A 6,000-nucleotide genomic window follows, 5' to 3' on the forward strand; every position below is an offset into this window, starting at 1 on the left:
CCCAAAGCAGTAACTCCTCACACTGGCTGGCAGGGAAGGGCAAGTGGCAGCAGAGGGACTGTGAAAAAGGGTCCAGAAGTTAGCGGGTACAGTAGAAATGCCCAGTGCACCTGGGCATCAGCTTGGGGAGCAGCAGTGAGGGAAAGGACACATGGTGTGGCCAGCCTCTTGAAATGCAGGAGACTTTTTTAGAAGCATGATTTAAAGTCCAAGTATTTTAAACACGTGTATGGATAAAAGAGCATACAGGTTATATGTACGTAGAGACAATAGCCCACTGTACATAACTATATTTATATGTACCTACAGTGACTTCTTCTCTATGATGTACTGGTTATTATTTTCCTGGACTTCAGGAGAAATTTTTTTAATATTTTCTGTTTTTTTCTTTACAGTTGCATTAGTAGAGAAGTTTCCTTTTCTCACTGACATTTAGATTCTCCCTTCCTTGCTTCCAAATCTAAGGGGATGTTGATGATTGGAGAATGCTGGGACCAAAATGAGAGGGAGCAAATCTGTGCTGACATGAACAGAGGATGAAATATGCTATTAAAAAGTCCAGCACCATGTCCCAATAACACCTTTAACTATTCCAAGTGCAGCAACATTTTTTTTCAAACATTCAAAGGCAGTTTCACATTAAAGAGTATTATTGATTTTATATTGTTAATAGAAAATTACATGTATCTTTTCTGCTGTATGATTGATCACATCCTTGTCTGTTATTGCTGTATTCCTGTTCCTTTGCAGTCACTTTTAAGCATTCTTTTCCTAAAGATAAGGGACACTGTGCTGTTAAAAAAAATAGACAACAAAAATTCTGTGGGACACTCTGCCTCATATCAGTTATCAAGCTTCTGCAATCTTGTTTCCATTAAGAAAGGACAGCTCTACTTGCCTCTGTGCTGTGTGGCCTGACTCTGCTCAAAATTAAACTGCCTGCAGTCTGTTGACTAAAATTTATGCCAGTGGGAAAACTGGATTTCATTAAATACCTGTTTCTTCCTAGGAAATAATCTTATTAAGTGCTTAAATTAAAAAAAAAAATGAGAGCATTACAAACTATTTTTCAAATGCTGAAGCTTTTTCCAGGTAAAAAAAAAAACCCTTTTTCAACCCTGTGCCTCCAAGAACTACAACTCCTATTTCAGGGTCTGGCCCACAGCCACACTGATAGCAACACTTCCATGAGACTTGCAGAGTGGTGCCTGGTCTGGTGCCCAGACTCCCTGACAAATCAGGCAATCTCAGTAACTCTGTCCCAGACAGCCTTGCAAAGTGAATTACAGATGCTCTGCTAGAGGGGTAGGAAATGGCTGCAGACATTGTCTTTCATTTGCCATTTTCCTACTTTGCTCTCTTAGCAGCATTGTCCTTTTTTTTGCTTAAATGTCCCTCCAACATACACCCTCATGGCCAGCTTAGTGCCCAGCAAAAGCAAACAGGGATGATGGCAGCACCTGCCTCAGGGGCATTTAATGAGCTACAGAGTAGTCTCACAAGTGGCACCTCCAGCCTCCAAGAGCCTCAGCACAGGCAGGAGGAGCACAACACTGAGATCTGTGTGTGGGTAAGTGCTCCAACGTCCCAAAGGCCAAACAGCCTTGAAAAATTCAAGTTTACAAACAAGTTTAGCACCTGCTGTGATACAGTCTGGCAAGATGCTTAAGAAATAGTGTTGTTTACCACAGTATTATTTCCCTTAATTACAAGGTGTTTGAAAGGAACAACATTCAGGCAATTTGGAGGACCAATTTTATGAATACACTGAGGAAACAATTTCTTGTTCTCTGCTACACTGCTTTCAACACCCTAGGCAGGTTGGAAATTTGATGTGTTTGCCATCATGCTTTTTATTTCAGAACACAACCAGGTAGGAAGATCTTTTTAAGAAGCAAGTGAATTATCAGGATAAGGAAAATGAGACCATTTTGAGCTTTCATTGATTTGGGGAAATAAATGCACAAGGTACTGTCTACTGCCCTGAAAGGTTCCAAAAGTGTTTGCTTATTTGCAAAAAACTCTAGGCTTGTGATTGTATCTCCCCCACATCCTTGTCACCCTACTGTTCCCCAGCCCGCTGAGAATCAACTGTGAGATCTGGGGAAGATGGAGAAAGAAATCACGGCCTCCACTTCGAGATGCCGCAGCTCCCTCCCCGTCTCCCGTCCAGGATCCGCCTGTGGCGCCTCTCCGCGCCGCCACTGGGGAGCAGCAGAAGGCTGCAGGAAGGTCCTGCCTTGTGCTGCTCTCCCAGGCTCTGCGAGTTATCCATGAGTTCTGGAGGCAACGGAGAAGGAATTCGGGACCTCCCCACCTGCAGATGCCATAGCCCATACTCAGCCTCACAGCAGCCCTGTCGCACATGCCAACTTTCAGCCTCACAGCTTGTCACCAAAACCTGGGACAAGGTTGCTGCAAGAAGGCCAAGCCCAGGTTTAGCTGAGGACAGGATGGTGAGGAGCAAGTCTCCTTGCCTGGCTCTGGGGTTCTGATCCTTCCACACCAGGAGCAGGAAGGGAAAATCACTGCCAGCCTGCACCAACAAGGCAGAAGCATGTCTCCAGGACTGCAGGCATCCAGGGCTCTGTGAGATAGCTGTGCTAAGAGGACATGAGGGATATGCCACCTGGTGAGATAGCTGTGCTAAGAGGACATGAGGGCTATGCCACCTGGTGACACACACATTCATCTCTTTGTATGCACACATACATATTTAGGCAGATGCCTGTACAGATTCACACATTTTACATGGATGTTGAAGTATAGTTTCCAGTCCTTTGATACCCTGCTTCACTGAGGTGTCTCCTGCCAGGCAGGTCCATGAGGTCAGTGTATCCTGGACATGATATTTAGAGCAGTGTAAAGTGCTGCTGTTCCCCATTGCTGCAGGGCTTGGCCAAGAGAGTGGGAAGGTGAACAACTCATCCCTGAGCAGCTGAGTGTCCCCTGCACAGAGTGGGGAGATTGCCTGCGAAGATTGAGCCTGTGACTGGAAAAAGGGCAGCATTCACTGCTGCTTATAAGGACTGAGATTCAAGTCATCATTATGGAAGCCTTGTCAGCTATCCTGAGCAGTGGCTGACCCTTCACTGTCTCCTCTGGGCTCACCTCTGTGTCCCACCCTGCTTTCTGGCAGTGCCTCCACTCTTTAAAGCAGTCACAGTGTCACACATTTCTTGCTCACCCCTCCAGCCAGTCCTGCTTTCAGTCAAGATGCCACTTTGGACCGACATGTTTCTAACTTTTGTGACCAGGGTCTGGCAGTTTTTTCCTTTTTCCAAGGAAACAAACAGCTGGACACATCTTGCGCTATTTGAAAGAAAGTAAAACTCTTCAGAAACAAAAGGAAAAACAAAACAAAACAAAAAGCAGCACTTTTCCTTCCTGTTCTGTTTTCCATCCTCTATTTCATAAGTCCAAGTTTTTCCTTGTCCATAGCCTGCCTCTGGTGCTGCACACATCCCTTCAACACAAGATGAACAGCCCAGGTAAAGATGCTTTCTCACTGTATCCCCTGGCTGACCTCATTGTCTAGCAGAGTAAAAACTCAAATAATGAGAAAAGGCCTTTGTCTTCCAGAAGCAGCCAAGCCAAAATTGGTCTGTCATCACACATCCCTGTTAGCATCACATCACTGTTTTTAGCTGCTTAGTAAGGCATACCAAGAAAAAGAATTGTTTTTGTCATCTCTCTCTAGATGCATTTAACTTCACAAGAAAACATCTGATTCATCATTGCTTGGAAAACTAGCCTGGCTTTAACATACCCCCAGAACAGTTCCTTCCCACCCACCTTTGATCAGATTATTTCACTTTTTTTAGAAGGGAGTTTGGCTTTCTGATTTCCACTTGCCTGCAGATATTTCCTCATTCTCTGTATAATGAAGGCTGCATCAGCACTTGGCCACTAACATGAGGCTCAGCTGGAGCAGGCAGCAGGTACATCTTGGCTTCTTCAACCCACCCATGTGTGCTCCCTCCGTGAACATCATGGTGCAGGTTGGGATCTAGGTGCATTGGTTCTCACTCCCAGTTGGTGTCATGGACCAGGATGTCCCCCTTGTCTCACAACATTGCCCTGGAGCCACTGATTCCTGCTCTCAGTGTTCGCACTAAAGCCTCACCTACTTTGGTTGCTCCAGGCCTGGGGTGACAGTGCAGCCCACTGTGATGTGAAGCACATGCTGAATCCACTCTTGAAGGAAGCAACAGCAAATCTCATCTTCAGCCAGCACTTTTCAGGGTCACTTCTTTAATGACTGAGCAGTACTGAGAGCTGCAGGGAGACAAAGGAGGCTATAAACCAGGCCAATCTGCCCTCCTCTCAGGCTATCACCAATGGTCTCACTTACTGCCAGTGAAGCATTATAACCCAGGGACAGCCTGTGCTCCACATATTATCCCCTTTCTTGTTTCCTGAGAAGCTTTGAACAAAATTAAGGGAAAAAAATAAAGCCACAATGAAGAAGAAATTATGCTTAAGGAAGAGAGAACTGGGAAAAGGTGCAGTTCTCTCTGAAACCTCACCCAAGTTTCAGTGATCAGCATTTCTTGAGCCAGACATGGTGTCTCCATCTAATAGCCCTTGATGGCTTTTTCTTCAAGGTATTCCTTTTTGAACTCTTGCAAACTTCAATATCCTGCAGTGGAGACTTCCTCCTCTCAGTTCTGCACTGTGGAAAGAAACCAGCTCCCCCTGCTTCCTTATAACAGGACACCCAGGAGCTTAACTGGGTGAAAGACAGTTCCTCCTTTCCCTCTCACATCTGCCCTCTCAAGGCTCAATATACCTACCCTGTTCACGGTGTAGAAACCATCCCAGACCTTTAAAAATCCTTGGTGCTCTCTGGCTGTGGGGAGACCCTTGCTGTGCAGAGCATCTGAGACATGGGCACATACTGACTGCAGATAAACTGCAGCATTTCCATTTTGTCCCTTTCCTAGACATTCCAAAGTCCCATCTCAGACAGGACAGGGGTTATTCCATGCCTTGACACCCCGAGAGCTGCAGCCAGCAGCCAGGAGTTTGTGAAATAGGGCAGCCCTGCTGCAGCTGGCATGTGCTTGCACAGCTTCCTCTGGGCGTCCTGCTGGGGCATGGTGTGGCCAACCCTCACTCTTCAGCCAGAAGTGGTGCTTCCCACCTTGCACCATCAGCCTGGGTCTGAGCCCAAGCCCAATGCAAATCCCAGATGCAGGATTTTGTGTGTAGGAGTACTCCTTACATCCCTACCTGTGTGTTCCTTGCCTGCGGATGGCAGGAAGGTGGGCAGTTGGAGAAAGAAGAGCACCAGCTCAGGCAACTGCAGCTGTTAGCTGCTGAAGGGTTGACATTTTGTCATGGGCTTTGGTATGTGCTGCATTTAGTCTTTATTGTTGAGTGTCTGCCTTGAGCCTGGAACCAGCAGAGAAATCCCAATGTTCAAGCAAAGGGGAGGAGCACTCCATTAAAATTTGATGGGAGCGAGAGACATAAATAGACAGGGTTTGTATTCCTCCCTGGAAAAACACTGCATAAATCCTTCTAACAAGATTCCAAAAGCCTTATGCAGGACAGGCACTTTGGCTTTATTTCCTGATTCACAGCAGCTTTGCTCTTTGCCAGATCAAACTGCACCACACAGAGCTTCACACTGACTCAGCTTTTAGCCCCATGGAAAACACTGCTGCTGCAGTACTGTCCAAAATCAGGCACCAGGGGGCTGGGGCTGCATGCAGAGCATCTGGCTTAATCTCATGAATACCAGTCCCTACAAAAATAGAAACAATTGCCATCTCATAGAGGAGCTTGCTGTATCAAGTTCCTAGTGCTCGCAGCAACCAAGTTAAATTAGTATTATCTTCGTGGCTGGCAAATTGTTTCTTTCCTGTAATGTTAAATAAATAAGGGACTTCTTTTGTGTTTTGGTGAGGTAGGAGGTTTGGATTATCTTCTTACCTTTATGACATACTGTGCCCACTTAATTTTTTGCATTGATGACATGGAAAATGTCTTTGA

The sequence above is a fragment of the Zonotrichia leucophrys genome, chromosome 4 (assembly GCF_028769735.1).
Source record: "Zonotrichia leucophrys gambelii isolate GWCS_2022_RI chromosome 4, RI_Zleu_2.0, whole genome shotgun sequence".
In the NCBI taxonomy this organism is placed as follows: Eukaryota; Metazoa; Chordata; class Aves; order Passeriformes; family Passerellidae; genus Zonotrichia; species Zonotrichia leucophrys.